Consider the following 27,613-nt stretch of genomic DNA (forward strand, 5'->3'; position numbering starts at 1 on the left):
TCAGCTGCTATTTATAAGCCACAACAACCATGTTAGAGCAGACAAAATAATGCTTCTTAAAATATAATTAAAGTCTTCATTATTAATTTAGGAGTTCAAATTCTTTGTTTACCCTTCTGCCATTCCCTCTTCCCCACTGAGGGGCTACCCCACACTTTATTATTATATATTATTATTAACTAATTATTAGTTTCTGATCCCATGCTCTGAGTTGAACTTAACTTCTACCCCCTTCTATTCAGACTTTTACTTCTATTTACAATATGATTATCACACCCTTCTGAAAAGTACCTTTCCACCAATGCTAGTGGTCTCTTTAAAGCTGCTTTAATCCTAATTTTTTCTCCAATTTAAATTATTGGCTCTGTCCAGTTATCTAAGTTTCTGAGACCCTTCTCTCCCTCTGTCTTTTGAGGGGCTTTAAACTGCCTCACCAGGGAGAGGTCTACCCTCCTACCTAAATATCCTAAGAACAAGAAACTTGGGAAATCATACTGGAATTCCGCCTACCATATCAGTTAAAAAGATCATTTCTAGAATAGGGATAATGTAGCATAATGTATTCTTTAAACACAGAATCATAGATTTCTAGTCTCACGACTGGAAAATACCTTAAATGTGCACCAGAACAACCTCCCAACCAATGCAGGAGCTTTTCTATAGATGAAAGGTCAGCCAGTCTTGGCTTCAATATTTATACTGATGACAATGCTCATTTTTTTCTGAACCAGGACATTTAAATTTTAAAACTCTGTCATGAATATAGAAAATTCTCTTCAATCTCTATCTCCATAACTCCTCATTTAGTTCTTCTCCCTGGAAAAATTTTGAACTGAAAATAATCCTTTCAGACAAAAGTCCTTTAAACTTAAAAATCAACCACCATTCTTTCTCTTAAGAGGGACAATTTAAGTATTCTGTTCTCCAGGATAAATATTCTAGCTCTCATATGGTGCCATTCCACATATTTTACCATCTTGGTCACCCACCTGTATATTTATCCCTAGTTGTTAAAAACCTCTTAAAACATGATCCTCACACCTTGACCAAATAATATTATATCATGAATATCAATGCAGAGTATAAAGCAGAGTAGCTCAACATTAGGAAATCTTTAACTGTAATTAATATACAATATAAAAGGCTAAATAAATCACATGAATATTTTTCAATAGATATAAAAATATATCTGATAATTCTCCCTTTTAATAAATACAGAGAAAATAGAATAAAATAATTCCTTTTTATCTGTTGAGGAACATCTTTTTCTAAAATAAAAACAATTAAAAAATTATTTTTTATTGAACAGAGAATACATACCCCACAATTCACTTTTAAAATGAATAATTTTAGAGGTGCCTGGATGACTCATTTGGGTTAAGCATCCAACACTTGATGTCGGTTCAAGTCGTGATCTCAGGGTCCTGATATCAAGCCCCTGCTTAAGATTCTCTCTCCCCCTGTTCAAATGCATGCATGCACCCACTCTTTCTCTCTAAAATAATTAATTAATAACAATGTGAATAATTTTTAATTAAGGACAAAATAAGTATGTTACTATTGTATAGTGCTCTTTGGAGAGTTCTGGGACATCCAGTAAGGATTAAAACTAGTATTATCAAGTAAGTATTAGAAAGTTAAAAGATACTTATTTTTTAAAAAATCATTATACTGGGGCACCTGAGCAGCTCAGTTGGTTGAGCATCCAGCTCTTTGTTTGGGCTCAGGTCATGATCTCAGGGTCTTGAGATAGAGCCTGGAGTCTGGAGCAAGGCTCCTTGCTCAATAGGAAGTTGGTTTCTCCCTCTCCCTCTGCCCCTCCCCTTGCTCACGCACACACACACACACTTTCTAAAATAAATAAATAAAATATTTTAAAAGATAAGATAATTGGGCAGCCCCGGTGGCTCAGCAGTTTAGCACCGCCTTCTGCCCAGGGTGTGATCCTGGAGACCGGGATTGAGTCCCATGTTCGGCTCCCTGCATGGAGCCTGCTTCTCCCTCTGTGTCTCTGCCTCTCTGTGTGTGTGTGTCTCTCATGAATAAATAAATAAAATATTAAAAAAAATAAAATAATTATGATATACCTAGAAATTACTTTTAAACTGCTAACATTTTTAAAATAATAAAACATTAAGAAGCACATCAATATAAGATGATTACACCAAAAAAAATGATACTTGGTACATTGGTATAGACAGAAATCAAGCAAAATGAAAAAGATAAATGTTTCACTCAGAACTGCAAAGAAAGAAAGAAGGAAGGAAGGAAGGAAGGAAGGAAGGAAGGAAGGAAGGAAGGAAAGAAAGAAAGAAAGAAAGAAAGAAAGAAAGAAAGAAAGAAAGAATTAAAGAGATATGTATAACCAACCCAGATGAAGAAAAAGGCAACATAAAGATTAAGATAGACATATGGCAGAAGGGGGGGAGTGGGGGGAGACACATGTCGATTAGTGTATTCCAGAAAAGGAAGACTAAATGTTGGAAATATGTCTAGTCTAGCAAATTTATAGAGTTAATGGAATCCAATTAAAATCTCATCAGAATTTGTGTGTGTGTGTGTGTGAGAAACTTAGCCAAATGGTTCTGGAATTTATTTTGAAAAATAAGCAATTGAAAATATCAAGTAATATACTAAAATAATATTGACAGTGTGTAAAGGACTGGGAAGGCAGACCATAGCAGACAATAGAACATGTTACACAGAAATAATAATTAAAGCTCCCTGTCACTACAGCCTAAATAGATATATCATTCAGTGGATCAGAGAAGAAAGATCAGAAATTGGCCCACACATATATAAGAATTTTTTACGATTATACTTTAAAAACAATAGAAAATAATTATTTTAAATGTGGAACTGAAACTATTGTTTAGCAATAGGAAAATGAACAAATTAGATCCATATCTTTCTATGAAACATAAAATCATTTCCAGATGGAATAAAAATTTAAATATAATAAAATCAAACCATCATAAAATTAGCATACCATAATGTGCTATTATTTATCAGATCTCAGGAGAGATGATAATTTTCTTCACATTATGACAGAAGAAATTGCAAAAGAAATAACTGGAGAGGAAAAAATAGTTACATGCAAGAAGATGCCCTGGCAACATTAACTATGGAAATAAATTATTGAAAATAAAATGTGTGTGAGAACAGGGTATAGTTAAGTAAATTATTTTATTTCAATGTGTTAGAACTGCATGCAAGTATTTGTAAATGATGATCATTAAGGGTAGATGAAATTGAGAATGTTTATGATATAATGTTAAATGAAATATGACAAAATTGTACAGCTTTTGAAGACCATGTATATTATTGGTAAATTCAAGAGACGATACCTTAAATCATCAGAGAATAAGGTCTTTCGGTTTGTCCTAGGAATTAGACAAATGGTTTAATCTTTCTGATTCCTAATGTCTCATTAATAAAATGGGGTTATTTCCTGTCATTGTGAAGATTCCATGAGATAACATAATTAAGTGATTTGGCTCGTAGCCATTGATCAACAAATGTTATAATTAGGGAAGATCAAGTATTTATCTTTCAAAAATGTCCTTAAAATTGTAAAACTACGACTTACACTACCTCAAAAAATTCTAAGTGATAACCACAACTATCCAAATATCATCGAAGCAAATTAATGCTGGGGGATCATAAATCCCTTACTCTCTACCATGCATTCTACTCACAGTGCTTCAAATTTCCCAGCAATCAACCCAATAAAAGCAGTTATAAAAATTCCAATGCTGGCATGTCTGAGCAAAGGATTAAAACCTTCCCCACCTGTGTGAGGGTCTGATCTTTGATTCACTGCCTATTTGTTCCCTTGGAAATGAAAAAAGATGGTATGTGTCACCTAGTTATTAGACAACAGTGGTCAGGACGAATAACAACCCCAGAGAGAGAGAGACTGAATCTAATCTAATCTGGGAGAACTATAAATCCCTGGTGTGACACCAGACTTTGGGCTTCTCTGAATGTGGTGACTCTGGTCTGTCCCCTGTGGGGACTCTGGAAGCTAAACCTATGGAGATGTCACAAGAGATTCTGGTGCCTGTCTTTTAAACCAAGACAGCTGCCCAATGTGGATTTCATTGCCTTGTAAGTGAGTGGATCATGGCAGCTGTGAAGACTGTTGTACGGACTGCTTCAAGGACTCTAGCTGTGGCTTCGTCCTACATCCTCTGATTAGGCTGATGTCAGGGATAGCCTGAGAGGGTCTGCTGACTCTGAATGCTTCGTTAAATCTAAGTCAATCCCTGGTGGGTGTTGCAGCAAGAAAAAGAAGAATCACATCTATCTTTGAAGTGAGATAGAATGTTTGCTGTAAGCTAAAAAAAATGTCAAGTGTTACTTTATAGATAACTACATGTTTTGAAGCATATACGAAGCAGAAGGCAAAAATAATTTACAGAGATGGGACAGCAGGGACAAAATTAAGAAACTTCTTGGGGGAAATGCTTATAGAGAATCTCCAGAAACCGGTTATTGAAAACTTCACAGGCTTCTGGACACATTCTGTGTCTATCCCCCACCTGAATCCCTGAGGGCATCACACAGGACTCTGAGCAGGGGCTCATCACAGAGCAATAGCACTCTTGGGAAACTCTGTGCAACACAAAGAGCTACTCCTGGTGGCTTTCTCGAAACAGCCTCAGACAGACTGTCCTCATGCTTTATGCAGTTTTGTGTAAAAGGCCAGCATACAAGAGTCCAATTTCTCTCAAGAGAAAGCAGGGCTGAGACTCAGTGGGTGGCTGAAGTAAAAAACCAGTGTGTGCTTTCCTTTGGTGAATGAATAATTAATACATAATAATCATAATAATAATTTCTATTCTTGTTATACAGTTCTCTTGGTCTCTCATCTACCTCTAGAGGAGAGAGCGTTTAACCTGAAACATTACAGAAGGACAAGGTTTCAATGGTCTCATGTGCAAGAGAACAGGGGCCTTCAGGACAAGGTGACTCAGATAGAAATAGCCTGAAGGGACTTGTGTCTGGTGTGAGGAGGGTAGTGGGAGATGAGACGTGAACAAAAGCTGAGCAAAAAAAGAAGGTAAGCAGTGGAGAGCTAGCAAAAGTTCTTCAGCAAATAAAGAGCATAGTCAGAACCAGAATTTACTACCTGCTCTGAAAACAATGTGAATGGAAGGGGAGAAATAAGGGAAATTCATGCAGCCTCCTTTTCAGTCTATGAAAGCTATTTCATAGAGCTTGCATAGAGCACACTGTATATTCAAAATAGTGTTAGGATTATCAGTCAGGTTTCCCCAATCTTTGCCTTGAGTCTAACTGAGACCTGCAAGCCTTAGACTCCAATTGCCCGAGTTTGAAATCTGTCTTCCAGAACTTCCACACTGTGTATCCTCAAGCAAGTTATTCAAGCTCCCTGAGCCTTGGTGAGCACATTTAGGTGCCACAGGCACCAATATACCTACTACCTCACCAGGTTGGAGGACACAGTGAGTGAACACAGGTAAAGTCCCGACAGAATGTCTGGCATCTGCTATTTGATAAATAGTAGCTATTGTTAAATGCGAGATGGATGTCATGTAAGTTCAGTTCTAATCATTATGGCCCAGCTTCATGGCTTTTCCCCATCTTCACATCTTTGGAGCATATTAACCACCTCTTCCGTATTTCTGTCTTCCTGTGTCTTGCGTGATGTGCCTCTAGAGAGCTCCTCACCCCAAGTTAGCACCAACTGGTTAACAATCTGGGCACAATTTTCCCACCAGATATAAGTTCCATTTGTCTGTACAATATTGATCCACCTTACCCACAAAAAAACACCACAAAATTCTTTGTCAATGGCTTTGCAAATTAAAAATAGAAAGATTTTTTTTTATTTAGACATCAGTAAATGAAATCATTTTTTGCGGTGTGACTTGTTCTAATGACCTTTTAATGATGTCTGGAGACCAGTGCTTTTTCTTTTTAAGTCTTCCCAAATCTCTGAATACTCCAAGAATTTTAACAAAGTCAGTTAAAATCCACCTATACTGTTACTGTCCATATTCCTCAAAGCAGAGTTACATTCATATTCTATATCATGCTCTTACTCAGACATCCGTAGTAATTATTTCTGTACTAAATAGAGAGGCAACTGTGGGAACACTGAAGGGATTAGATCTAACTCATCATTAAAATAGTTGTGTTAAGAGGGTTAATTCTAGCAGGCCTAAAATTGGCCTGAGCTTGGTCAAGACGTGAAATGTAGCTTTTAAGAATGTTGTTTTGGAGCAAGTTTTTGGGGGCGGTCTGAAGCATTAGTATTGCTTATTAATTGGCAGAAGATTGAAGGTTTGCCCAGTTTTGGTAGGACTCCCAGAGGACTCTGACACTGGGTCTCATCATATAGCAATAATGTGCCTACATATCCAGCATGGGCATAAGAACCCCACTTGAGACTCCATCTTGGGCTTTCTGATTATGAGGTGTTTCATGCTCACGGTAACAAGTTCCTGATCTGAGAGAGAAGGCACATTTGATATGACCCTGACTTCTCTAAAGTTACTATGAAGCAGTCTCTGGTTGCAATGAACATACTGCTATTCTGATACAATATGTTATTGCTATTGTGTGTCCTTTTCTGGCAACAAACTGTAAATTCAGAAGTATTATCATTTGGGGTCTTAGGAATTCACCATTTGCACAACAGACAAAAATAAACTGCTCCATTATTTGTCAGTAACAGATTTTTATATAATTAATAGATTCCTAAAGTAATTCCATTTGTTATTTCTATACATGGGCTAATCAGTTATGACATATACCTATTGAAATCAAGCACATACAAGGTTTAACAAAAGATAAAATACTAATCAGCCCTCTCCTAGACTGTACCCCATCACAATAGTGAATTTGGAAGCAAGTAATCTCACTTACATGTAGATTGTTAAGTAAGAATGATCAGGGTCAGGACACCTGGCTGACTCAGTCAGCAGAGAATGTGACTCTTGATCTTGGAGTCATGGGTTTGAGCCCTATGTTGGATGTAGAACCTACATAAAAAAAAGAATATGAGAGACAGAGAGAGAGAGGGAGGGAGAGAGAGGAGGGGAAAGAAGAAGAAAGAAAAAGAAAGAAGAAAGAAAGAAAGAAAGAAAGAAAGAAAGAAAGAAAGAAAGAAAGAAAGAAAGAAGAAAGAAAGAAAGAAAGAAAGAAAGAAAGAAAGAAGAAAGAAAGAAGAAAGAAAGAGAGAGAGAGAAAGAAAGAAAGAAGAAAGAAAGAAAGAAAGAAAGAAAGAAAGAAAGAAGAAAGAAAGAAGAAGAAAGAAAGAAAGAAAGAAAGAAAGAAAGAAAGAAAGAAGAAAGAAAGAAAGAAAGAAAGAAAGAAAGAAGAAAGAAAGAAAGAAAGAAAAGAAAAGAAAAGAAAAGAAAAGAAAAGAAAAGAAAGAAAAGAAAAGAAAAAAGAAAAGAAAGACAAGACAAGACAAGACAAGACAAGACAAGACAAGACAAGACAAGAAAAGAAAAGAAAAGAAAAGAAAAGAAAAGAAAAGAAAAGAAAAGAAGACTACAGGGATAGTGGCTCATGGAGAGAGAAGAGGATTGACAAAAGATGAAGACACAATTCTCCAACACAAGAGGATAGCATATACGGAATTAAGTTCAAGTTCTAGAGCCATTATCCATACTTTTTACACGGCCCCAGGAGCAATTATGTACATTTCTGAGAATTTGTGATACAATCTAGGGTGACATATTTTGTTCAACCTCCAAGGAAATGTTCAGTTAGAAATTTCAATTTAAATACTAGGAATTATGAAACTTCTTTTCTTTTAAAAGTTTTTATTTATTTACTTATTTATTCTAGAAAGAGCGTGCGCGCGCGCGCACACACACACACACACACACAAGAGAGAGTGGGAGGAGGGGCAGAGAGAGAGGAAGAGAATCTCAAGCAGGCTCAGTGCTGAGCTCAAAGCCTGATGTGGGGCTCAATGACCCTGAGACCATGACCAGAGCTGAAATCAAGAACTGGACACTTAACCAACTGAAACACACAGGCATCCCATGAACCTTATTTTATTTTCTTCATGGCACTTATTACTACTTAAAATTATCTTAATTACAGGTTTTACTTGTTATGTGTTTTCCCACTAAGTTGGAAGCTCTTTGACAAGAGAGAACTTTAATATCATACTCACCAAAGTACCCCTAGTGCCAAGAATAAAGTTTAACACATTGTAGATGACAAAAAAAGAAAAATAAAAAACCCACTTCATTTATTAAGTGTTCATTATGCTCTAGACATTGTTATTGGTGTTTTGCATTTTACACACACACACACACACACACACACACCACTAAGTATATGTCACATCCATATAAAGTAGCTACCACCTCAAACCTCATTTTATAGATGAGGAAAGCAAGGCACAGAAGGTTTAAGTAAATTGCTCAAGGTCACACAGCTAATAAATGGCAGAGTCATTTAAACTCAGACAGTCTGGCTCCAGAATTCAGCCTCTTAGAAATTTCCAAAAAGAGAAGCTAAATATCCAGATCATCTTTAAAAATCACTTATTAATCTTCACTAAATAGTTAAGTGTTTTATTTTCTTAAGTTATTAGAAATTCAAGTATCAAAACCTAAATTCTACCAAGGTAAGCAAACTCCTTTCCAAAAGAAAGCAGATCAAGAATCCCTCATAACTTCAGATGCTTCAAGTAATTCCAATGTCACCTCTGAGAGGAATTTATTTGTGTCATACAAACAGAAGCAGGTGGCCCGGTGCAGGTGTTGTCATGTTTGTGGAGCTTTAATGAGGATGTGAGAGTTTACTGGGGAAGAGAATAACAAAAATGAGGTGTTTCTTTCCCTCCATCTCTAGCTCAGCTGAGGGGAAAAAGACTAGCCACATTATAGTAATACACATGACAGAAATAGACAATAAACTGTTTCTTTTAAGTTAAAAAGAAAACTTTGCATAATTAAAAGAACCTTTATTGGTAGAGGAAAGAAGAGACTGGCAATGGGAATCATAAGATGTAAAATCATAAATGTTAATTCTAGAGAGAGGATCAGAATATCCCAAGAAGACTTGGATTTGTTTCTTACCGTATTGAACAGGTTCACCTCACAAAAAGAATGGCGTGTCTCTGAATTTATTTTCCCAGTTCAATTCAATTTTAAATTAAAGTATTACTATTTTTAAAAACCTACCAATTGTCCTTAAATACCCTACAGTGTAGGTTATCCCAGATCTATAACTGATTTTTTGCTTCTCAAATTCTTATACTAAAAGGAAAATTTATATGGAGTTGAGGAAAGGATTAAGCATTTCCAAATAACAAAAAAGAATCTTTAGGAATGAAAAAGAGGGTTCCACTCACTTTTGGTGGCTTTTCCTTTTTTATTTCAATGTAATAAGAATGAAGTCATTTGTCGCCAATGTCTTGGGAAAGGAAAGGAGACTCCAAGTAAATATGACTCTGAGTTTATGTTTTGAGCTTCTTGTACTGCTCCAAAATAAAAATGAAAAATAAAATACTTAAAATTAAAGACATACATAGGTCCCTCAAATAAGATATACAGTACGTTGCACCAGAAATAGAATAGAAATCCTAAGCAGGGCTGAAGCCAAGAGCCTGCTGGGCTCCAGGTCTGTAAGCTGACAGAAGTAACTATACTTGATTTGATACTATATTTGATTCCTGCATTGCTGCAAAATAACAGGAAAACAGAGAGAATCACTGGCTTTGAGGGCTAGAGCAGGCTCACCTCATAAAGAAGGCTGAATTGACGTTCCCAGTGGTTCTAAGATTAAAGATGGTTGGAAACTACTGTGTTAAAACTCACATACAAAGAGCAACAGACAAACTGCTTTCTGGTCTAGGGGGTGCATCTTCCTTAAGACCAACAACAAAACAGAATAGGAGCCTGAACCATCACTATGAGAGTGAGGAACTGGAAAATTAGGTAAATGTAAATACCCACCTGCTAGATAAGGGAAGGTATGTGGTTGGAGCAGAAAAAACTTTTAAAAAGAAAAAAAAAGTATGTAAAAGCCCTAAACTTAGCAATAAGAGATAAATTCACCCCCAATAAAATGGAAATAACAGAGAAACCTCAGAAAAGGTCTTAAAATAAATGAAAGGGAGAATATATAAAAATTATCAAAACTATAAACTGAAAACAGGGAGATGGTAATCAAGAATAGACATATATAAAAATTAGACTGTTAGAAAACTCACTATTAGTATGGCTATTTTAAAAACTTAATAAGGGAAATAAATTCTAGCTATTTATCCTACATATCAAGTAGAGTAGTATCAGTTAAAGGTACTCTGTGAAGTTTAAGATGTATACTGTAAGTTCTAAAGCAACTTCTAAAATAATAAAAAATTCTAAATAATAAGCCAAAAAGATAAAATAAAATAATAAATAATATTCAATTAATCCAAAGTAAAGCAGTAAGAAAAAGAAAAACATAGAATAGGTGAAGCAAAAAGAAAATAAACAGCCAATTGGTAGATTTAAACTCAGCCATTTAAATATTTACATTAAATGTAAATGGTCTAAACAACCCAAGTCAGACAAAGGCATCAGATTGCATAAAACGCAAGACTAAGATAACTGCCAATGCTAAGAATCTCAAAATAATTATACTTTATAGAAGAAGCCATTCAAAGTAGAATGCATAATATATGATAACATTTACATAAAATTCTAAAAAAATACAAGCTAATCTATGGTGAGAGCAGATCAGTGGTTGCCCAGGAAGAAGGCAGTGGTGTCATGAAGGGAAGAATTACCAAGGGGCACAAGAAAATTCAGGGAAATGATAGCTGTGTTCATTTTCTTGACTTAGGTAATGGTTTCAGAGATCTATTCATATGTCAATTTGTACATTTTAAATATGTGCAATTTATTTTACTTGTACTTTACCTCATTAAAACTGTTAATAAATGAATGAATGAATGAATGAATGAATGAATAATAGATAGGATGTTAGTAGATAGATAGATAGATAGATAGATAGATAATAGATAATACACTGACAGTGCAATATTATTATCAGGTAAAACAAAGGCAAAATGCATTAACAGATTTAGAGTAATATTACATAAAAATAAGACAGAAATTCACAAACTAAATATAAAACTATAGATAGATACGCATCTAGGAACATATTTCTAAATATATTAAGCATAAACTGAATATTAGAAGAAATTATTAAATTCACAAATACAGTGGGATAACTTAAAATATATACCAGAAACTAATAGATCAATTATTAACTAATCCAACAAATTTAATTTAGAACACATTTTGAAAAATAGATCAGATAATAAATCACACATAGAAAAACTCAACCAAAATAAATACATTAGTGATCTTTTCTAATTCTAGATGCTACTCATAAAAAACAACAAAAACACACTCTTAGAAAAGATAAATTAACTTTTAGATATTTAAAAAACATAGTTGAATTCATGAGTTAAAGACAAAAATATAAGAAAAAATTTTTAAATATTCTGAAATTAGTTTAAAAAAAGAAAGCCCCTATTTCAAAATTCTACAATGCAGCCAAAGAACTTTTTGGAGAAAATATATAGTTCTAAATGTATTCCTTAAAAAAAAAATAGTGACAGTAAATCAATTTAACATTTAAATCAACTACCAAGAAAAGATATTAAAAGTTAATCTGGTAAATATAGAAGAAAAGAAATTAGGAAAATAAAAGCAAAAATTTAAGAAAATAACAATTTTTTAAGAGTGATTTTTTTTTTCTATCAAGACCAATAATACGTGCAAATTTCTGGGAAGGTTGATCAGAGGTAAAAGAAAAAGATAAAAATATACCAGGGGATTAAAAAGATTAAAAAGAGCCATAAGGTAATGGAGCTCAGCTGGCTCAGTCTTCAGAGCATGCAGCTCTCAAGGTTGTAAATTCAAGCCCCACATCGGGTATAGAGATTATTTAAAAATAAAAATATTTTTTAAAAAGAGCCATAAATTATAATTAAAAGATATTTAATAATAGTATTACTACAAAAAACAAGTCAAAAAATTTAAAACTTGATAATTTTTAATAAAAATATACATTATATAAATTAAAATATTTTAAAACCTGATTTTAAAAATCACAAAGAATGGAGTGAAAGTAAAAAATATCTCTTAACAAGAAGCCAGTAGGCCTAAAATAGTTTTCCAGAAATAGGTCATCTTTGGTTCATAAAAATCAATTCAAAAAAAAATGGAAAAATAAGAATCACAACATGAACTATAGAACAAAGAAGGAAAACTAGTCATTTCAGTAAATGCAAAAAAAAGGAAATTGCTGACATAAATAGTAAGTTAGGCTTGAAATGAAGTATCCTTAAATTTCCAAGGGGTCTCAATCTCAATCTCAATCTGGTTACAAAGGGTAACCACATATTAAATGATGAATATATACAACTTATCCCATGAATAGTAAGAGTAGGCAAGGATGTTTGTTTTCACAACCAGTAGTCAATATGTATTTAAGTTCCTAAACAATAAAAAAAAAAAAGAAAGAAAAAAAATTGAGGGGAGAAAAAAAGAGAAAACATTGTCATTATTTGTAGTCAAAAAATCATATACATAAAACTACAAGAAACTTCATAGAAAATTATTAGAAATAGTTATATAAAATTGCTAAATATATCATCAATACAAAAATATCAAGTGTTGCATATTCCCAATTGTCAATTTTTTTAAATCAGCATAAAGGTTTTAAGATAAAATCACATATAACTCTCAAAAATTAAAACAAAAAGCAAAAGATTATTTTTTTTTAATGGGAGAAAAGTGAGTAAGTACAAGGGTCAAGCCAGGATCACAGACATGTGGCTAATAGAGGTGATAAGAAGACAGAGCTAAGATAAGGGTAGGGAGGAAGTTATCATAAAGAAAAGGAAAGTGGAAAGATTCTCAACACTGAAGGAAGTATCCAAACAGAATAGGACCATGGATCGTCTCAAACAATGTTTGAGAGACTCAGAATGAAAACACGCCACCTCAGGATTATAGAAACCAGAGATTATGAGAAACTTTCTAAACTTCTGGGTGGAGGGAGAGTACAGAGGCTGAATTTCACAAATAAAGAATCAAGAATCAGAACATCAGGCTCAGGCTTTTTAACAATGACAAAATGAAATCTTAAAGGCAGGAAATGGATACCTTATACATTCCAAGGTAAAAAATATTTCTGATTTGACTTTTATATTCAGGCAAACTGTAAGTCAGTTGTGAGGTTCACCACTGGAGGATGTGTTCAGACAACATACGGTAGTCAATCAAACATCAGTGTACTACTATACTACACTGTAGTAGAAAGGCTTTAAGAAAAGGAATGAGGGGATCCCTGGGTGGCGCAGCGGTTTGGCGCCTGCCTTTGGCCCAGGGCGCGATCCTGGAGACCCGGGATCGAATCCCACGTCAGGCTCCCAGTGCATGGAGCCTGCTTCTCCCTCTGCCTGTGTCTCTGCCTCTCTCTCTTTCTCTCTGTATGACTATCATAAGTAAAAAATAATAAGAAGAAGAAGAAAGGGAATGAGAAAATCACACAACCGATGGATGGGGCACCTAGGTGGTTCAGTCAGCTAAGCTTCCTTTCAACTTTTGATTTCAGCTCAGGTTGTGATCTCACTCCCCCATAGGGGGAGCCCTGCCTGAGATGGGAGGCGGGGGCAGAAATCCATGCTTAGTGGGAAGTCTGCTTGAGATTCTCTTTCTTCCTCTGCCCCTCTCCCTCACTAGTGCTCTTTCTAAAATAAATAAATAAAACTTTAAAAAGAAAATTATATAACTGATGGAAATGCTGGGAAAGTGGGTTTCAGAGATAGTGTTGAATACCATCTCAGTTGCTTGCAGCCCCCAAGGGTGATTCTCAAGAACTTCCCACTTCTATGTAGACTGGATGTAACTGCCACTAGACACGAATGTCTTCTATTTTGCCTCTCAAGAGTTCCTATGAATACTTCTCTTCAGTAGACTCTAACCCAAAATTATGAGAAAAAGAATTGTGGAAAATGGAGTTTCAAGCTCCTGCCATGCAATGCAGGGGAAAATCTTTAAAAGGATGACAGTGATGTTTCCCATACAACAATCTTTCACAGGAAGAGGAAGATGTGGGACACAGAATGGGCCAACTGAAGAGAAGGGAAGGGGATTCCCAGACTTTCATGAAGAGAAATCTGAGAGGACTGCAAAATAGCAGATCCAGTAAAGATCAAAGCAAAGGATGGCCAAAAAAAAATCTAGGAATGAAATTATTGAGAGAAAAAGAAATGAGAACCTAATGGCTCACTTGTGAACAATAATCCCAATAATGTAAGCTAAACATCAGCATTCAATTTTGTATGACCAAAATCATAAATAATTCAAATGTCCAAAAACATGAATACTGAAAATTTTTGGCATAATCAGAGAATGAAATGTTATAGAGCAATGCATGAATAAACTAAACATATGTGAATTGAAATGGTTAAATCTCGCTAACATGACATTGATTATAAAAATAGCAAGCTGAAGTACATTACTTTTGATGGAAATACTTGAAACAATATCATCCACTGTTTGTGGTTACAGACATCCTAATTAACAAGTAAAAGATATGGACTGGATATTCACAAACTTTACAATGGCAGGTGGAGAGAAGAAAATAAGGACAAAAAGAGAAAGGTAATATTTTCTGATAAGGGGAATATGGAGAACCTTATATGTAGTTACTTATTTAAAAAACTATTTGAAATGAATATTACCTATAATGTACTCACCTTAGGTGGTGAGTACATGATGTTTATTGCAGTGTCCTTTATATAGTTGTTTATTGTCTCAATCAAAAACAAATATTTCAAAAAAAAAAACACAAATATTTCAAAAAGCAATTTGTCCAGCTCCTTGATCGCCACAGAAGTCATGTCTTTAGGAGATAATTCAGGAGGAATGTGGTCTTATCATTTTGTGATTAAGCAACTTAGAGACGTTTTTTCTAGTTCAGAACTTTCTGAACTAAAGTCTCATAAGGAAGTGCAGTAAACATCACTATTGGCTATTAATAGCTCAGCCTCCTACAGGGCACATCCTCCCATTAAGAACACTCTCCTCTGCCAGCATCAGAACAAGGTACTGACAATAATAACAAACATTTCTATACAATTTGCCAAGGACTTGCAGAGCTAACTTTTACTGGGTGTTTAATGTACCAGGAAGTGTTAGATGGCTTTCACATCCATTGTCTCATATGACCTCCTCAGAGCCCCTATAGCATAACATAATAAAAGAAATGCAAGCTTTAGAACAGGTGAATCAGAGTCTGAAACTTTGCTCCATCCCTTATACTCCTTGTGACCTTGGAGCTACAAAATCTCTCTGAGCCAGTTTTCTCATATATGAAACAAAGAGAATTTGTCTCTCTTACAAGTAATGGTAAGGGTCAAATAAAATGACATCTATGAGGAGCCTGGCAGGGTACTTAAGTGAGACCTCAGTGACATTTACCTCCCCATTTTACAGAGGAAGGGACCGAAGTTCTGAGGAGTTCAGAGATGTGACGTAGGCCACACAAAAATAATAGAATCAAGGCAGTGGAGAACATGGACTTTAGAGCCAGGCTACCTGGAGTCAAGTCCCAGCTCTGCCACTTACCAGCCGTGTAACTGTAGGCAGGTTGTTTCATTTCTCTGTGTCTTAGTTTCCCCATATGTAAAATGAGAACTGAAAGGGTAATTATGTCATAGGAATGTCATGAAGATTGTATAAATAAGTACTTGGAACACAACCTGACATAAGCACCATGTAATTTCATTAATAACCACTAACAAATAAGTCACTAACTCAACATATGGCAATTCATACTCCATGAAAGGAAGTGTGGAGTCACTCCTTACACTGCCCCCTAACTGCCTCAGACTGCAGGGATGGTCGTATGTGGACACTCCAGTTTTGGGGGTAGTTTGCATCTGTTATTATTGTTAGGAGGAGAATGGTGCATAAAGAAAGAGGAATAAGGTAAAGTGTCATCAACATTTTAAATTCTTACCTTCCCATGGGTTATGCTCTTTTCAGCTCTTGTGTGTGTGTGTGTGTGTGTGTGTGTGTGTGTGATTCAGAAGTTTCAACCATGCCAATCAGCAAGTTCATAGGGGCTAAATCTTAAGATTTAACTACAATAATAAGCTCACATGTTTGCACTGAAATATGGACCAAATCTCTGTTCCTCCATGGCATGTCCTTTTCCGTTTACCAGCAGCAGTGAGGACTAGCTGGCAGCAAGTCCCCATTACCCTCTTCCTGAAGGGCATGCATAACTCACTTAATTGCTTCACACTACAGTACACTGCTATTTAGAACCAGTCTGTTTCTTTCCGTTGTAACAGCATGGAAATAAATAAGCAATTTTCATACATTAGGAAACATAAGCATGCCAGAGTCTAATTCATACTTATGTGATTAATAAACCAGAGCACTTAGATGAAATACACAGCACCACACAAACACTCTTCCATTACAGCTGTCGTTTGAGTGCGAGATATTACCTGCAGTGGTCTCACTGCTGGACCCAGTAAACAGCCCCAGTATGGAAACTCATGGAACTTTCCTAGGGTGGACACTCTCTTTTAGGATGAAAAATGAAGGGTAAGAAATGGAGAGCCAACTTTCCTGCTTTTTAAGTGGTATTGGCTTTGCGTAAGCTATGAGCCAGCTGCATGGTTCTGAGCAAATATATTTTCTGTGCCTTGTTTATTAATGGACAGAAAAGCTAGCCTGAAAATGAAATTGATTTTATTCACTTAGGATTTTATACTCCATTGCACAACCACAACCCAGCAAATTCTTCATTAAGAGAGATAATTACTTTAATGAAGATTAAATATAATTTAAAATTCACATTTATCTTTATCTACCTAAAGCAGGTCAGAATTAACCTAAAATGGTTAGGGAAGTGGGAAGGAATGGGTTTCTCCAAAAAGTCTCCATCTGTTTATATAGAGATGGATCTGATCTGACAATCATCCCTGCCTTTTTTCCTCTTTCTCCTCTTCTCATTTCATCCATTAGTGTCTCCCACATCAAGCTCAAATCAGACCTTCTGCTTTCTAATAATCCTAATTCTAGAGTGTTTGGCAGAGGCAGCAGGATAGCAGCAATTAATAACTGGGATGTTCAATGACCTATGAAAAGCTGTATCTATGATGGGCATATGAGGGGGGAAACATTAAGATCAAAGAAGTGGCAGGTTGGTTTTAGAAATATCCTCCCTCCTTGTGACAGAGTGTTTCTATTCCATCTGCCAATGATAGGAAGCCAAGAACGATATTAAACTGATTGGTATTACTCATCATTTCATGTGGTGTTAGAATTGCTTCTCATTAATGGCATTTGAGTATTATTGTGGTAAGAGCTTAGGAGACTAAGGAGAAGAAGAAGAAGAAGAAGAAGAAGAAGAAGAAGAAGAAGAAGAAGAAGAAGAAGAAGAAGAAGAAGAAGAGGAGGAGGAGGAGGAGGAGGAGGAGGAGGAGGAGGAGGAGGAGGAGGAGGAGGAGGAGGAGGAGGAGGAGGAGAAGGAGTTGTTGTTGTTGTTTAGCTCTTAGCTTCCCCTATTATCAAATGTATGACTTCTTAACTTCTCTGAGTCTGGAACTCTTCATTTGTAGGATGAGGCTAATATTGCACACCTCAAGTTCAAAGATCTAGAGCACCTGGCATTAAGTAATACTCATAAATGTAATATACTGCTTTTGTATCATAAGATTTCTTCTAAAAGCTCCAAAACACTATACCAATGACCCAATTATCCCTAGGTGACAGCAGCACTTGATTCTGCAGAAGAGACCAGTGAGTTTTGCCCAAGGCTCTTGCTGTTCCTGACCTAAGAGGTGGCACAGGGAAGGACAGGCTCATCAGACCCCCTGGTGCAGACAGTCACAGCCCTGAGTGTTGAATTGTTCATTTTCCAGGGAGAAAAACTAAGTCTAGTTTATTGGGAAGATACAACTGGCTTTTAGATGCAGTATTTTAAATAATAGCTCTCATTTACTGAATACCAAAGGGACATGAAACATTACATACATTGTCTTATTTAATTAGTGTGACTATATAGTTTGTCATCCAAATCAGGATCCTTTCAGAGTTGAGGGGAACACTATAAACATAATTATTTACATCAAGACAATAAGCGTAAACCGGGGTGGTCTTGGGCAAGCTGACTGTATGGATGCCCCACATTTAGTCCATGTAATCACTCAATGAGATATTCCCTATTTTACAGAAGTTAACTATGCTTCGGAGTGGTTAAAAGCAACAGGCCCGAGGACATACACACTACCAAGTGGCAGACCCATGGTTGGAACCTCAGCCTGTAAGACACTAGAGCGTCTTCCTTTTAACATACTCCCTCCTTGAAACCCTTTCGTCATGATATCAGCTGCCAAATAACAGCATTAATTTTGTTTTGAAACCTTGCCCTTATTGAGTGAATAACATATTTCAAGTTCTGGGTCATGCCTTCCAAATGCTATCAAAAAAAGAGGGCAAAATGGGTGAAGAGAAAGCAAAATGATGCCAGTAAAAGCAGTCCTATCCTAATGAGTATCCAGATCTTTCTGACACAGCACAACCTGAATACCAATGGCCTGAGCTAACGCTTATGCAAGCATGGAGAATGACAGTCAACAGAGCCAGACATCAATAAGCCTCTTTCCCCACATGCTGGTCTATATTTTCACACACCCAATGAGTTCCTTGATCTAGATCAATTCACTGTTGATATTTAGTGATCTGCAATCACAAATAAATTTGATTTATTTCTGTAATATGCCAGGAGCTCTTCTTCCCCCCCCCCCCCCAGAGCTTAATAGATATAAAAATGTAGAGGGATGATCAACATTCAGGTCTCTCCATAGTGTTTCTGTAGGTGAACTGGATGGGTGCCACATGCTTGTCGTTTAGCCCACCTGCCAGTCACTGAGCTTTCCTTGTCTCTTTAAACACTAGAAGCTGGCCATTCAGGCCTGGTTCAGAAGCTAACTGCATTGACAGAGACAAGAGAATTTACATTTTAGCAGAGAAACAACAGCTCAAATCCATCATGGATGTCAAGCATCCTCAGTCACAATCCCTAATGAAAGACCATCTTCAGAGACCAGGCATGCTCCTGATCCCAGGAGGGGGTGGCCAGTGATTCTATAAAAGATCTCCACTGGGGACACAATAAGAATCCTAAGTTAGAATTCAATTCCATTTTTCTGAAGGTATGTGACCTTAACACAACACCCAAACACTCTGAGCTTCAGATTTCCCAACAAGAAAACATTGCTTCTCAAATGTTAGTGGGAGGAACAATTACCTGTAGGGTTTGTCAAGCTTAAGGAGATCTAAATCAGTCCCTATTTGTTAAAACATATTCCAGGGGCCCTCCCTTGGAGATTCTAATTTATTAGGGCTGGTGTAGAGCCAGAGAATTTGCAATTTCTAATAAATTTCTAAGTCATGGTGATGATGATAATGTCCACAGGCCACACTTCGAGTAGTACTAAGTTGTATCAAGAATGCCAACCTCACAGTTTGTATGAAGAAAAGAAGAGACGTGCTGATCCCCAGCAGAGCTGCTGACTCATAATGTCTCTCAGTCAGCATGCACACATTGAAGAGAAGATGAACAAAAGTCTAAGAGTATTAGTAGGAATAAAAACTTGGGGACATTTACCCATTTCGAATATGCCAGGTACAAGATTTTAATTATGTCCCAAGCCTAGTTGTGATGAGATATTCTATGTGGCAATACAAGTGGGGTCCCAGTCTCAAACTGTGAACTCAACCCAAAGGCCTCCCACTTCTCTCAGGCTTGGGGTTTTTTTGTTCTTTTTTTTAGACACAAAATACTTTTTTTTTTTTTGGCTCCCAAAGTCCATTCGCCCCTTTAGGCTGAGCTGCATCTCCATGGCAGCCAAACCCCATTTAAAATCATCTTGACTCCTACTTAAAAAATAAAACATAAAGCTTCCTATTAGAAGAGCTCTTCAAGCAATAGGTGAAGTGATACTTACTTTGTTTGAAAACAGGAATCCCCTGTTGGACCAACTGTCCACCCTAGGATCAGCTGGAGTCCTTCAGTCTGTCCTTGTCTAAAGCAGCACAGTAATCAGGGAACCCACCTCCCTCCCTCTCCTCCCTCCCTCCCCGCCCTTCATTCCGGCTTCTCTCTTCACGACATTATTTAATCTCTCAGTTGCAGCTTCTTGGGATTAGCTACAGCATCTATTAATAGTTTTACTTCTGTTTACAGTTCCAAGGGGAGAAGAATGGCTCATTCCTTTTCTCCAATCTCGAAGATATGTCTTATTGCAGCAGGAGGAGGATGCCCAGGCCCCGTGAATAACCTATTTCCACAAGCATTCCACTGTAAAGATGCTAATGTGCTTCTATGCCGAATGGATCCATTTAATAGGCAGAACAAGTTGGATATAAACTCTTTAATTGCTTTCAGCACACCGATTATCTTCCTGTGTCACCTATTGTATAATGCAAAAATGTTAACAAAAGCACTTACTGAAGACATTATTGGGAATTAAAAAACAAAGAACCATCAGTTGTCACTAAATATGCCTTTCATGTTCCCAAATGAAATGCATTTCCGCACTCAAGAAATAGGATAGAAATGTACAGGCCTGCCATTGTCAGATGCAAACATCTTCATTAGATTTTGATCCAGCTGCTGCAAGATCTATAAAAAGAGCTATCAAAGCCTGCAACTCATTATTGGTTATTCCAGGAAAACTTCAAAAAACCATCCCTAAACCTGCACTGATCTTTTCTGACAACTTCCCTGGCCGGGCAGTTTGTTTGCAAGGAGTGGCATTAAAAACCTCTGCCCAGCCAGTGCCTGGAATGCCTGTGGCTGTTAATGGAGAAGCCACAATTGCAGAGCCAACCTGTATTCCTGGGCACTTGAGCTGTAAATCTCTATCACCCCCCAAAATCTCCTGTTCTGACCTAACTTTATCTCCTTAAAAGCATATAAGCGAAAGTAGCCAAACTCAGGTCTTTATAGACCCAAACGGAAAGATTAATATATGCGATGTCTCATAACATCCTTTCTATGTTGCAATAAATCTTCCTATGCATATTGGCAGTCAGCTCATTTCTAGTATGTTATTTTCTGCAGAGGCTGTTTTAAAAGAGGAAAAAGACTAGTCAAGGGAGTCAGCAGGGAAGGGGAAGAAGAAAGAAAAGGAAGGGAAGGTAAAAGAACAAGTCGGGGTTCTGGAGTTAGTGTATAGAGAAGGTTAAAGGAAGCAAACCATAAACGTCAAAATTAGCTACAATTCTTCCTTTGAATTCTTTTGAAACAGAAGGGACCCTACAAAGACTGAAGAGCATTCATATTAATCACAGGCCCTAGCATCTTGACTTGGGGACCTCTACAGTCAGGCCCAGGTCTCTGGAGGCTTCTGATGGATACCAAACAACTCACAGAACACAACTGTCAGAGATGTCACTGTCACTTAGGAAGGACTTTTTCCCCTCTTGGTTATGTGTCTCTCTATTTATGACAAAGAGAAACGCAAGTTGTGATCACTTTTCTTGGTAAACAAGGAGGGAAAAATACACAGACCCCTAATGCAATCTGCTTTATTTTTTTATTTTTTTATTTTTTTATTTTTTTATTTTTTTTGCAATCTGCTTTAAAGATTCTGGCTTTGGGGTTCCTGGCTGCCTCAGTCAGTAAAGCATGTGACTCTTGATCTCAGGGTCATGAGTTCAAGCCCCACATTGGGCAGGCATAGAGCCTACTTAAAAAAATTTTTTTAAAGATTTTTGGCTCTGTCTTTACCCACTAAATTGTCTGTTATATGGTCAAAAGTAAATTGAAACGCTCAAAATATTGATAGAATAGCATATCCATTATTTGAATTACATAAAAAAGCCCACTGGGGGATCAATTTATTATATTTACATTGTTATTAAAACTATTACCCAAATCTTAAGGCTCTGGAGACCCACAATATATTTTTTCTTGTATATACCATTCTTACTCCATCCAAACACCTTCCTGAGCTTTTCTGTGCTCTCTTCAACAGCATAGATACTAAAATTGGAATAATTTTAGAGAGATAAGTATGGCCCCTGGGCAAATTTATGAAGCATTCCATTTTTTCTATTAAAAAATTAATAAATTTTACTAAATTTTTATAACATTTTAATTTTTTTAAAGGAGGCTCTATGCCCTGCGTGGAGCCCAGTGCAGGGGCTCAAACTCACAACTATAAGATCAAGACCTGAGCTGAGACCAAGAATTGAATACTTGGTCAACTGAGCCACCCAGGCACCCATATTTTTTTAAAAAGCTTTTTAAAAATGACATTCTGGCAGTGCTTTGGCAATCATCTCCCCTACCCTGCAGACTGCCTTAGTCAATAGGGTCACACTGACGAGAGCGGCCAAGATGGAAGTCCACGCTTCCACTGACCAGAGTGGGATTTTGAGTTGGGAACCAACTGTAACTAGATGATCTTTCTAAAATGTGCATCTGATCATGAGGCTCCCCTGTGTAACACCATTCAGTGATTTCCTATTGCCTTTCAGATAAAATCACATTCCTGCTGTGTGGCTACAAGCAAGTTATTAAACCTCTTTCTGGCTCAATTTCCTCTTGTATAAAATGGTGATAATAATCGTGAAGAAAATGTATGTAAGGCACTTAGCACAAAGTTAATAAATGCTCACTATTATTATTATTGATGTTATCTCACTGGCCACAGTTCCTTCTCAGTTCCCCTTCACTCAGTCTGACAACCTTGCTCAATGAGTTCCTCAACTCCCATGAGCTTTCTTGCCTTTCTGCCTTGACCTGCGATTTTTCTCTTTGTTCGCAACACCCTCTTCCTCCTCCTGGCCTTTGGCCAGTTTTATTACTAGTGATTTACAAATTGTCAGCTTAAATTATAAAAATGGCCTTCCCTGACCCCAAGGTCAGGTTTGCTTACCCCAATATATGCATGCAATGTATACTTTCTCTACAGTAATATGCATCATACATTACCATAGCATTCTGCTTGATAAAATACCCATAAAGGACCCAAGGTTAGATTCACCTTGCTCCCCACTTTATTTTTCAGTAGCAAGGGTGGAGTAGCTTATAATGCCATGGAAAAAGAAATCTTAGTGGATTACAATGACAAAAGATTAGTCCTTGATCACACTAAAATAATCACGAGATAGCTCCACAGTGTTTCCAGGCTGGGTGCCACGCTGATGGATACCTCACACCTTAGAATGTTGCTGATGTCATGGTAGAAAGGGAATGCAATAATTGTTTACTGCCCCTCTTAAAACTTCCCAGCAGAAATGGCATATCTAATTCCTCCTCACATTTTATTGGCTAAGGCAAGTCACATGGCAAAGCCTGATTGCTGTCCATCAGGTAAGGAATCCTTGTGCAGAAAAGGCATTACATAGAGGGAGACTAAAATATCTGGTGAACTGTAATAGATGCTGAAACAGCTCAGCAAATGTTAGTTCAATAAAATATTTCTTCGCTGCAAGCTGACAAACATAAACCCCACACCAATTAAGATCTTGCCAGAAACTTCTCTGTTATTCAAAGAGATACTCATTTCTTGAAATTTTTAAGACTTTGTTTATTCATGAGAGACACAGAGAGAGGCAAAGACATAGACAGAGGGAGAAGCAGGCTCCTCACAGGGAACCCGATGTGGGACTCAATCCCCGACCCAGGATCACACCCTGAGCCGAAGGCAGATGCTCAACTGCTGAACCACCCAGGTGTCCCAAATTTTTTACTTTAAAAACCATTCTTCTTTCAGTAACAAGGCCATGTTTTCTGCCACAGGCACAATTGCCTACTCTATGTGGTCACAGTTTAGCAACCATACCAGTACACCACTTGGGAGTAAAGAATAATAATTAGGTTCAACGACACCAACACCATCCCCATAATTTGTTTGCTTACTCTATGCAAGCTATTAATACAGATAGATGAGGTAATGCCCAGTCTCACAGGGTTGTACAGTAAAAAAAGAGAACCTTTGAGTGCTCATTTAGTTACAGCATAGCCTTGCCATAAGGAGCGTTACCAAATGTGAACAATTCCAAGAGATCAACATTTAACAGATGAGGAAACTGAGGCCAGGGAGGTAAAGTGGTTTTCTCAAAGCTACCCACGTTATTATTTTGTTTGGCCACACAAAATCATAAAGAAATCGGAGTTGTTTCAGCATCTAGGATAATACCTGCTCCTGAAGGCTCAGGAAAATATTTCTTGAACTGAACTGAACTGATTGGATTGAATGGAGTTGACCTGAAATCACACAAAATGTAGAGGGGCCTTTTTGCCCACTGCCTAACCCTTGTTTTCATTTCCCCTGGAGTTTTAAACTTGCCAAACCAACAAGCTATATGCCAACAGCTATGACTTTGCTAGCGTCTCTACTATAATATCCTTGTTCCCTGCTACTTCCATATTTATAACTACTATCCTTCTCTGAGCAAAAACAGATTAGTATCCAGAAATCTTGTCATCTCATGATATTTACAGAACAACATAGGATCTGGAGAGCAAAATCACCAATAATAAGGGCCCTGAAAGATCATTAGACAAAGAACTTGATTCCCTCTGAGCTAAGCAGGTCAGCTAACAAGTGACATAACCCAGATGTTCTTAAGCCACAGGAACAAATGCCATTAAGTTACTGTCTCCCGACAACTAAGTGATATGTACGAGGAATAGGAATTAAATTTGGAGAGAGAATACAGATTCTGGCTGGGCTCCAGGGCTGGGGGATATTAAATAAGAAAGAAACAATAGTGCTGTCAAGTCTAATTGTTTAAAACATAAAACTCTTTCCATATGTCTTTAGACGAATAGAATTGCACAGGATCAGGATGCACTGTGAAATCAAGCAAAGAAAGACTAGCATGCACCGTTTGGAATGAAGAACATCTGTGGGGGATCTGACTCTGCGCTTTTTCTCTTTTACCTTCTCCTCATGACCCACCCAGGCACTTAGACATTTGAAAATAGCTATAGGAAAAGCATATCGTGAGGTCTCTTTTCTGTATCATATTTGATTATAGTATGAAAAATGATGGCTTTTGTGGTCATACAGAATTTGGTTCCAACCCTGACCATGCTCCTTCTTGTTATTAGATCTAAGGCTCAATTTTCTGACCTATAACCAGAGATTATATTCTTATGATGTAAAGACGTGTTTAGTATTAAATGAGACAGTGGATATAAGGTGATTAGCACTTAGTAGGCATTCATTACAATATACATTTTTTTACATTTTCCTTAAACTCCTGGAGATATAATCATCCATATAGCAGCTCCATACAATTCTGTGATGAAATGAGAACAGTTTTTCACTCATTGACAGTAAATTGAGAGAGATGCCTGTCTCTCATCCCTTCAATTAACAAACACAGCTTTACTGAGCACTATTCATAAGCAAAGCTCTGTGGTAGATATGATAAAGGTCACAGAATGTTCTTATACAAAATGTATGAAATGAAGGCATTTCGTTCAAGCCCCTTTTTGTCAGTTATGACTTTAAACAATCAAGAGTACCTGGCCTTTTAAGTGTTTTTTTTTTTTTTTTTATGGGACGTATGTGTTCAGTATAGAAAAATAACTTAAAAAGGAACAACTTAGACTCAAGCTAGAATTAGTGAGTTTTGTTTCATATGAGATTTATTGGATACTATATTTCTAATCAGTTTTGTGTTACAGGTATATAGCTGTATCTTTGTATCTTTGCATACACATTTTTTTATCAGAAAGAGCACTATGCTGGGATTTCAATCCCTGCCTTCCCATATTCTAATGGGAATAAGAATTGTCATTGTGTTTCTTGCTGGAATCTCAATCTCCTCACTGTAAAATCAGATTTCCCGAATAGATTTCCTAAAGTCACTCCCATATGTAGAAGTTAAAATGTAGTATAAAACACTTATGACTCTTCACTAATGTAGTGTGTGTACATGTGTGTGTATGTGTATTTGTGAAAAATATATTCATTTCCAAGAACACAACTCTACAGCAATTTCACGGAGATAGATACAATCACATAAATGCAATTTCACATAATACATCAAGGTGTCAATAAATGAAAAGTTCTCAGAAGACTCAAACTGCTGTTTCAGTATCTCCTAGAACAGTTCAGAGATGGTTTTGAGGGTAATACCAGAGGTCTTTCCCTTTGGCCCCTTGAGACTACTACAGAGTACATGGTTGATCAGAGGCCAGTTAGATGCACAGAGTTTTAGAGGTTTAATTGATCTCATGATGCCTTACCTGTGGCCCCAATTAAAACCCCATCTCAAAACTAGTAAGGACAGGAAAAATTTTGGTAAGATTTTACAAAGAGGCAATGCCCAATGTTACAGTATTTTTGACCTTCACCTCCCAATTCCTCCTTGACCTCATCACTAAAATAACATAAATTCCACTGAAAACAACTAGAATCATTAGCACCAGAACTAGGAGGGGGAGGTTTATGAAGTTCACATTGTCAGGGGTCTGATCTTCTTTATGACCTTCTGGCACTGCAAAATCATTAAATGGAGCTGTACATATTTCACAATTCTAACTATTCCAAATTCCCAGTGTGTCTGAATATTTTAATTTCTCATATAGTATTTATAAGGACCAGCACCCATATACCAAAAAGCTTTTTTAACGTCGCCTTTATAACAAAAATCAAAAACATATTCTTTGCCTGCTCCAAAACTATTGCAGTCTAATGCAGAAATTTGCCTTGATAGAAGGAAAAATACAGAATAAGGAGAAAGGTATTTTCCATCATAAAAATTTTAACTTGGAGAAGAAAAAGGGCAATTACATAAACAAGTCAATTCAGCCTTAGGGAATGTGTAACTCACATAGATTTCTGGTTAATACCCAACTTAAAAAGGAGAAGAAACAGGTATAAAATCTTCCTGCATAATTCATTCCAGCCCTGTATGAATATTAAGCCTCTGTATGATTATTATATGGTTCTTGTTATATTCACATTCACTTACCTCTTCCAAAGTTACCAACACAACACCTACTGACTCAGAAGCTCTGCAAATGAAGATAGCTTCACCCTTGTTTCAAAATAGAACTAAAAAGTTACACAGGTAATTTTGGTACAGGTGTTGCTCAGAAGACACCATGTGTGTCAGTGGCGTCCATCATTTTCTCTTAGGGGAAGTGCTTTCCTTGGGTATTGGCAGCACCCTTTCCCCTCAGCCACTTTGGTGATGTTGTTACATACAGATGTAAGACTGTTAGATTCTTGTGTCACATATTGTATTCCATTCTGGGATCCTCTGGCCTCCTAAATGATTTTTTTAGATTTGCATACATTCTCATTCTTTGAGCATTAAAGTTCTGTGGGCTTCTGACGAATGTGTAGTGTCACGTGTTCATCATCACAGTGTCACTCAGAATGGCTCTAGCTAGAGTTAGGATTTTGTGCTTTTGCATCATGCAGTTGCTTTAGTGTACACAAAGTCCTCCAATGCCTGCTTTGTTCAATCTAATTGTCATTAAGCCTTAGAGCAACAGACAAATAACAAGTATTAACTTTGAAGTAACAATTGTAACCAAATATTTGTATGTG

The 27,613-nt window shown here is 36.8% G+C and overlaps 1 long non-coding RNA gene across 1 annotated transcript in view; it reads right to left on the reverse strand.

Moving 5' to 3' along the window:
• The window catches only part of LOC112650416 (uncharacterized), a 92,875-nt gene that overhangs the window by 16,904 nt on the left and 48,358 nt on the right, over positions 1-27,613 (reverse strand). The window contains exon 2 of the long non-coding RNA XR_007414046.1: positions 9,350-9,475. This is a non-coding gene — a long non-coding RNA (uncharacterized LOC112650416). The remainder of the gene's footprint in view (positions 1-9,349; positions 9,476-27,613) is intronic.

This window comes from Canis lupus, chromosome 11 (genome assembly GCF_003254725.2).
Source record: "Canis lupus dingo isolate Sandy chromosome 11, ASM325472v2, whole genome shotgun sequence".
NCBI classification, from domain to species: domain Eukaryota; kingdom Metazoa; phylum Chordata; class Mammalia; order Carnivora; family Canidae; genus Canis; species Canis lupus.